Source organism: Capsicum annuum, chromosome 5 (genome assembly GCF_002878395.1).
Source record: "Capsicum annuum cultivar UCD-10X-F1 chromosome 5, UCD10Xv1.1, whole genome shotgun sequence".
NCBI lineage: Eukaryota > Viridiplantae > Streptophyta > Magnoliopsida > Solanales > Solanaceae > Capsicum > Capsicum annuum.
This window is the reverse complement of record NC_061115.1, coordinates 146,927,777-146,936,446: the sequence shown is the minus strand read 5'-3', so window position 1 is coordinate 146,936,446 and position 8,670 is coordinate 146,927,777. Positions and strand designations below refer to the sequence as shown.

General features: G+C 32.5%; 1 pseudogene; it reads left to right on the top strand.

Moving 5' to 3' along the window:
• Nucleotides 1–1,101: 1,101 nt before the first annotated feature.
• The window catches only part of LOC107844528, a 29,175-nt pseudogene continuing 21,606 nt past the window's right edge, over nucleotides 1,102–8,670 (top strand).

Here is an 8,670-nt window from a genome sequence, read left to right as displayed (position 1 = left end):
CAATTTATCATAATAGATTGGTTATCTGTTGGGACTACTAAAAACCTTTGCTATTGGACTGAGTTCTTCCAATAGATTTCCTATTGGTTGCAACAGATGGGTCATCTGTTGGAAGAACTCAATCCAGTAGCAGCAAGGATTTCTCTCGATCAGGTTTTTAGTTTTTGAGATTGTTGTTACCCTTCCTAGAAGATTAAGAATAAAGGTTTTGATGATCTTTACCCTTTGAGCCTCTAGAGTTTTGTACACTACTTCATAATGGGAATTAAAGATAAAACATTGTTTGAAGATATGGTAGAAAGAATAAGGTGCATGCAGATAGATGGATCCACTTTCATGTGTAGGAGTTATATATTACTAATCAGGTTATCGTGACAACACACATAAAGTACAATAATTTTGTGAATGCAATTTTTATTAGGCATTGATCCTTCAAACAAGATCCTACATTTTACAGTTAAGTTTGATTAGTGCAAACTTATATGGTTGAGGGACCATAAAGATGGAATCGATACCCTATTACAAGTTAATGACAATTTTGCTCATATTTATACATTAAATTTTGAGAATGGATCAATATTTGATGGTAGTGTAGAAATTCGATAGTGATTTGACTGGTTTAATGGTGCAATGGAGTTTGAGAAGTCCTTCAAAGCCTCCCAGTTCAGCAAACAAGAATGGAAAACCAATAGAAATTCCCCTGGTCCAAATTTATATAGATGGATTGCTCGGTATGATGATTATACAGAAGAACATGTTGTAGGAGAAAACTTGTGAGGGAAAAGGGAGTTGTTTAGTACTATATCATCTTAGACCTTATTAAATAAGAAGCACAGGGTAGCAAGCAAGAAATTTGTAGCGAATCTAGCCAATGAAATTGACTTGAAAAATGAAAAATCTGAATGAGCTACAAATATAAAAGTGTATCCAAAATGAAAATTTGCTAGTCGTTGTTTAAAAGAATTAAGGTAAACTGGACTGGAGTTGTACACTTTCCTAGGTAACTGTGACTAGTTAGCGTGGTCTGAACCAAAGAAACAAAAACAAGTCCAAGAAAGCCGATTTGAAAGCACCGAGGGATGGGAAGATGTATAGTTAAGAATGAAACTTGCACCAAAAACTGCTGAAGTTAAAATAAGGGATCAAGCCAAAGCGGTAATTTCTGAAGTTAAAATTACATTCCATGCCTTTTGTTTATGGTTCTGATCAGGTCAATAGTAGTGGAAACAAAAAGGTCTGAAGTTCAGCAGAAATCCCATGCCTTTTTATTTCCACCGCAATTGACGTGACCAGAACCACAAACAGAAGGCATAGGACGCAAGTTTTAACTTCAAAAATTGCCACCTTGGCTTGATCCCTTATTTTAACTTCAGCAGTTCTTGGTGCAAGTTTTATTCTTAACTATACATCTTCTCGTCCATCGGTCTTGCAAAGCGGCTTTTTTGGACTTGTTTTTCTTTCTTTGAAGTTGATCATTCAGACCATGCTATCTAGTCATAGTTCCTGGCAAAGTGCACAGCTCCATTCCACTTTACCATTTTTTTCTCAACGAGGGATGGATTTTTATTTTTGGATACACTTTCATTTTTGCAGCTAATTTAGTTTTTCCATTTTTTATGTCAATTTCATCAGATTCACTACATGTTCTTCAGCAGCTCCCCAACACCAACACCAACACCAATAAAAATAATATCAACAACAACATCAATAATAAAGAAACAAACAACACCGATACTGCCGAAAGGGCTTTTTAAGTTCTCCCAATAGGTGACTAATGTTGCAACAGATGGGCCATCTGTTGGAAGAACTCAATCCAGGTTTTGAGTTCTTTAAACAGATGACCAATCTATTGTAACAAATTAACCATCTATTGTAATAACTCAAGGGTTATAGCTTTTTCGATTATTTAATTAAAAAAATGGCTCATTCATTCAAGACTTAAAAAACACCTTTCCTTTAATTTTTTTGATAAATATAATATGGGTAATGAGTAAATAAATAAAAACAAAATATGTAAATAACTAATATAAAAATATGATATACACAACTTTGATTTTCATCAAAGAAAACATGAAAATTTTGATAAAACGAGAAAAGAAGAAGACGAGAAGGCAAGAATAATAGTAGAGAGTCCAGATTTAATAGTGAACCATACCTTTCATGTCAAAAGCAAAGGGATACAAACACTAATTTCATGCAAAAGAGGAGAAAAGATATAGACTGGATGAGATCCGAAAGGATCCTAGGACGAAAGAGGAGACGGATCGGATTACCCTAAAGATGAGAGAAAGAGAAAGAAGAGAGAGGATTATTTTATGGTTGAAGGAGAGGCAATTCTAAAGATGGGTTTAACTATTCATTAATTTATGGTGGTGAACACTTTGAGGAGAAAGAGGAGACGGTGACGGTAACATTGAAAAGACAAGATAGGACAACACAAGAAGGAGATTTTTGAGTTATACAAAAAACGTTTGACCTCCTTAGTATTTTTTATTTTTTTATTTTAGACTGAAAATTTCTTTAACATAAAAAAAGATCTTCCAACAGATAAGTCATCTGTTGCAACAGATGTCAATATCTACATTATAATTTCCAATAGATAAGTCATCTGTAACAACAAATGGCAACATTTATTTGATAATTTCCAGTAGATAAGTCATCTGTTGGAACAGATTTCAATATTTGTTTGAGAATTTTCAATAGATAGGTCATTTGTTGCAACAAGTTGAACATCTATTTTAATAAATATCTACAATTATTGATAATTTTCAATAGATGTGTCATCTATTACAACAGATTAGTCCTCTATTTATTCAAATCAAACCATTATTTGAAATGACTAAATTGATTTAGCTATTATTAAGGATGAGTTGATAAGTTGAACAACAATTTCAGTTGATCTCATTGTAGTTACATGATCAACTATTGTGTTCGTCCTGAGTAGAGTTATGAATTGACCAATTTCACTTTAAATGATTCAAATTAAGCCATTATTTAAAATGACTAAATTGATTTAGCTATTATTAAGTATGAGTGGATAAGTTAAACTACAATTTCAGTTGATCTCATTGCAGTTACATGATCAACTATGGTGTTCGTCCTGAGTAGAGTTATTAATTGATCAGTTTCACTTTAAATAATTCAAATCAAGTCATTATTTAAAATGAATAAACTGATTTTCTATGATTAAGGATGAGTTGATAATTTGAACTACAATTTCAATTGATCTTATTGCAGTTATATGATCAACTATTATGTTCGTCCTGAGTAGAGTTATCAATTGACTATTTTTTCATGAAATGATTCAAATCAAGTCATTATTTGAAATGAATAAAGGTATTTAGATATGATTAAGGATAATTTGATAAGTTGAACTACAATTTTAGTTGATCTCATTACAGTTACATGATCAACTATTGTGTTCGTCCCGAGTAGAGTTATCAATTGACCAATTTCACTTGAAATGATTCAAATCAAGCCATTATTTGAAATGACTATATTGATTTAGCTATGACTAAGTATGAGTTGATAAGTTCAACTACAATTTCAATTGATCTCATTGCAATTACATGATCAACTATTGTGTTCGTCCTGAGTAGAGTTATCAATTGACCAATTTCCATTATTTAAAATAACTAAATTGATTTAGCTATGATTAAGGATGATTTTATAAGTTCAACTGATCTCATTGTATATAATAATCAACTATTGCAATTACATGATCATCTTTAATTCTAGATAAATAAATTTAGTTATTACAAATAATGCATTTATTTGAATAAATAGAGGACTAATCTATTGCAACAGATGAAAACATCTATTGAAAATTATTGAACAATTATATACATATATTATAATAGATGATCAATATGTTACAACAGATGACATATTTGTTGGAAATTATCAAATAGATATACTCATTTATTGTAACAAATGACTCATACGTTGCAACAGCTGATTTTATCTGTTTGGTCATTTCCTACATATTACTTATCTGTTGCAATAGATGATTCATCTGTTGCAATAGATTATTTTATCTATTTGGTCATTTCCAATGTATTACTCATCTATGGCAACAGATAAGTAATATGTTGGAATAAATATTTTTATTTGTTGGAAATTATCAAACAGGTATAAACATGTAATTAGTATTAAAATTAATATTAAATTCATTTAAGTTCCAAGTTAACTTAATAACAGAAAACTAATATTAGTGAAATTAATTTTATTTATTATCAAACACTTAAATTTATCCCTTTTAAAAAAATAATTAAGATAATCTATGATCAATTGGGACCAAATTAACATTTTCAAAACTTGTCATTCCTTTCCCAAATACAAATGAACCAATAATTAATGCATAGTAAAAATACAAGGGGTCAATCATTTTTCAAACTATTTCATCTAATTGAGAAAAACGTTTCATCTTTTCAAATTTCTTTCTTTCTCTTCTTCTTTTCACTTTATAATACAAACAAAAACTACTCAACAGATTGCTCAGCCCTTCATAACAGATTAATTTTCTTCCAATTTCCAACCATATAGTTATTATTTTCAACTTTCTTCTTGCTTATATCTATCATTTTCTGTAACACCCCGCATTTTGGGCTAGAACGAAAACCGTCATTTCTACGTGTAGATGTTTCAAAAGCCATAAATCCTATGCAAATTTGGTATGTTAATCAATTATGTAGTGTGGGAACCTATTTGATCATGAATTGTGATCATAGAGATCCCCTAACTAAAGGTCAAGTTGAAACCTTTCTTGTCGTTCGAGTTTTAGTGAGCGTCGAAACTTGAGTCGACTTAAATCGACCATAACTCCTTTTATATGATGAACTGGATGTCCTACTATATATCAAATGAAATCTCTTCGAATTATCTTTCTAAAAATATCAATTTCGCCTAAATACGATACCGAAGAAAAGAGTTATGCCCATTTTACTCCAGCATGTCATCCTGGAAAACTGAGTGACAATATTCGTGATAACTTATCACAAGTGTGGCGACTTATCACGAATTTCGTCATCCTTAGGCAGAATCCAGCCCCCAGTGATGACATTTTTGATAAGTATCACAAGTGTGATGACTTATCACGAATGTCGTCAGCCTTAGGCAGAAATCCATCAATTCCAGCCCCCCAGTAATGACATTTATGACGACTTATTACAAGTCTGACGGCCTACCACAAATATCGTCAGCCATAGATTTTCAGCAACTAGGAAGCAGTTTACTAAGGGTATTTTGGTCTTTTTCCTTCACTTCCCACGACTTATAACCCTCAAGGAGTGTATTATATTCCATTCTCTTTAGTTAAACATCTCAAAATTCTCTGCACACCTTCAACCACAAGTTTAGGGTTTCAACATAAAAACCAAATTATCTAGAGATTCAACCGTAAGAATTCGATAATTCTTACATATTTAAATTCCCCGTTAAGAGGGCTATGAGGGACACCTAATAGTTTGTGAATAACCTTCCGAAATTTTTGAAGTCATCCAAAAGCTCCAAGTTTAAGGTATGTGGGTTTTGAACAAGAACATCCTTTCTTTTTTGTGCCCAAAAGTTTTAGTTTTTCTTAAAGAATTTTGTATTTCCAAGATGAATTCATATTATTTTGCTACATTTCAAGTTTATGAGATTATGGAATTGTTCAAGTCTTGAATTGCATGATTATCTTATTTAATTATGATATAAATTGAGAGTTCATGACATAAATTGCACATTCCTATATTGATATCATATTTTCAAAAATTTCCAAGATTTGTTGTCATGAATTGAGCCTTATTGTGAAATTGTGAGTCTTTGAGAATGACTTATTGATACTTTTTAAAGTGTTTCAAGAAGAGTACATGTATTTCTATGTTATTGAGACTTTAAATCTTATTCACGATAAGTCTATCAAGATTTCAAGAAAGAAGTGAATTTTGATCCTAAGTTAAGAAAGAAATCAACATCCTTGATTTTGAGGTAGAGAGGATGCATTTTGGCTCCCATCACATATCGTTGAAATGTTTTTAAGGTGGATTTTCTTAAGTTCTAAGCTATGTAAGGGAGTAGTATTTAGCACCGAGTTGGGCTTGATTCCGAGGTCTCATGCCCCAGAACTATGTGCCCCCATAGGTTTTTTATTTACCCCAAGTAGGTTAAGATAGTGATTACTAAAGTTAACGTTCTATCCGATGGAATGGATAGAACAGCTCTTCCCAACGTGCGTAAGATGTTGGACTCTATGTAGATCACATGGTTTATGTCGGTTAGAAGAAACTCCCAATGTAGTCCCCCACTCTATGTAAGATACATGTATTTTGAAAGTTGTGAGTCCAAGATTTCTAAGGCTCTTAAATGTCAAAATCTTTAAATTTCCAAAAAAGTTCCTAGTTTTCATGAGATTAAAATGTATGCTCTGAAAGATGTTCTTTTAAGACTTTATCTGTCTTATAAGTTTGAGACTAAAGAAAGAATGCAGATTTAGAATGAAGTGCAATGACTCACGTGATTTACATTACCTGTTTTGTTATTCATGATTATGATGGTTTTAATTCAAGCTATGTGAGTCATTTATACTAGCATGTATGTTTTCTATAAGGATTTATGATATTGATTACTTAATTGCATGCACCCCAATATACTCAGTGCATTTCCAAAGTGTTGATCCATATATACGTCTATGTGCTACATTGTCTCATAATGTAGGTACAAGACTTAATATGCACATTTAGATTCAGTCAGCTCATAGCTTCCAGTTAGCAGGTAATGAATCCTTTTGATTCAAGGCTTTGAGCTAGATAGACAGTTTGAGAATTTCTTTATTTTTCTATTTCAGTTGTATTGAGTTGGGATAGTTGGGAGTCATGACCTGGCTATCTAAAGTCAATACTAGTAGAGGCTTCATAGACAGTCAGTTGAAGTTGATGTATTTAGTTTCAGTTTTTATTTGTAAAGCAGAGTTGAAATCTTGTAAATTCAGTTTTGTATTGATCAAATTCAGAAAAGAGTTGTTTTCCACTAATTTGTATAGATTTATACTTTTTATTCAGTTACTTATAAGTTATACCAGTAGAAGGGTTAGTTTGGGGTCACTTATGACCCTAAGCACCATGTGACATCTCGGGACCCGTTTCTAGGGCATTATAAACTTGGTATCAGAGCCCAGAATTCAAGTGTCCTAGGGTATCTGTGAAGTCATATCGAGTAGAGTCTTGCAGAATGGTACGGAGATGTCTATACTTTTCTTTGTGAGGCTACAAGGCATTTAGAAAATGTCTCCATTCTTTCAAGTCTCAGATCGTGCTATAGAAATGTTCTTTAAGAAACTTATACAGATTCTTAACTTACTCTATCCGAGCCATCTCTGTCTTATTTTCAAGTTATCAAAAACAGTCAAGCTTAAATCTTTACAGATAGTGTTTTCTCAAATAGTCTCCATAGATAGTTATTGAATTGTAAGCGATCTATAAAGTATCCCATCAGTGCTTTTGAGTTCCGATGATTGAAGTGCTTTATTCATGATTCATAAAAGTTGTGTACTAAGCTGAAGTTAGATTTACTTCCAGATTTCTCCTCAGAATCTATAATGAAAAGCTATACTTCCCTATCCATGTATTATTCTTGAGATGGCATGATTAGTAAGTTTCAGCTCCTCCCCAGATAACGCTCTCAGATTGGCTAGCAAGAAGCTTCAAAAGTCACACAAAGCAGCTTGAGAGTAGCATTCTAGTGTGTTATAAGTCTCTCAAGATCAGAGTTATGTCCTCACTCTTATGAGTCATGCAAGTAAGATAGAATAAGATGTGTATTCTTAGATTATTGAATATTGTGTCTCAAGTTTATATCTCTTGTAACCTTGTTATCATTGTTTTGTTGAAAAATCAAAGTCTAGTGAAGCTGTATGAGGCCTATTTCGATTCACTAGCAACTTCTTGTGCATCTTGTTATTTTTGTGTGGGTTGAAACTAAGGGTTTAGAGGTGTAATTACAAGAAAAGTAGTAAGAGCAATTCACTAACTATATTTATAGCCAAATCTTGTGCATAGGATTGAGTTAGTAATGAAGTGATATAATAGGCTTGAACAGTGTATGCAAGAGCATAAGTTTACTTGATAAGTAAACAAGTTTGACGTTGTATGTATAATGCAGAAGTACGCCCAAGGTGCTAAGGGTCTGCATTATTTTTTTTTTTAGGATTATTGCATGTTGTGGAGTCAGTGGTACCGTTGAGATATTAGGTGGAGAAAGACTAGTTAGATAATGAGTAATGTTCTTGATAGCTAAGTTAAGGAGTTTGATCAAAGATGTTGAGCCTTTTTAAGTATAAATTTGATTCTCATGGTTTAGAAACATAAGTTTACAAGCGTGATATTGGTAGGCTATTGCTCCGGTATCGGATTTAGGCAAAATTGATATTGTATGGAAAACTGAGTGATGACATTCATGATAACTTATCACCAGTGTGACGACTTATCATGAATGTTGTCAGCCTTAGGCAGAATCCAGCCCCCAGTGATGATATTTCTTATAAGTTATCACAAGTGTGATAACTTGTCATGAATGTCATCAACCTTAGGTAGAAATCCATCAATTCCAGGCCCCCAGTGATGATATTTGTGATGACTTATCACAAGTCTTATGGCCTATCACAAATGTCGTCAGCCTTTGATTTTCAGCAAC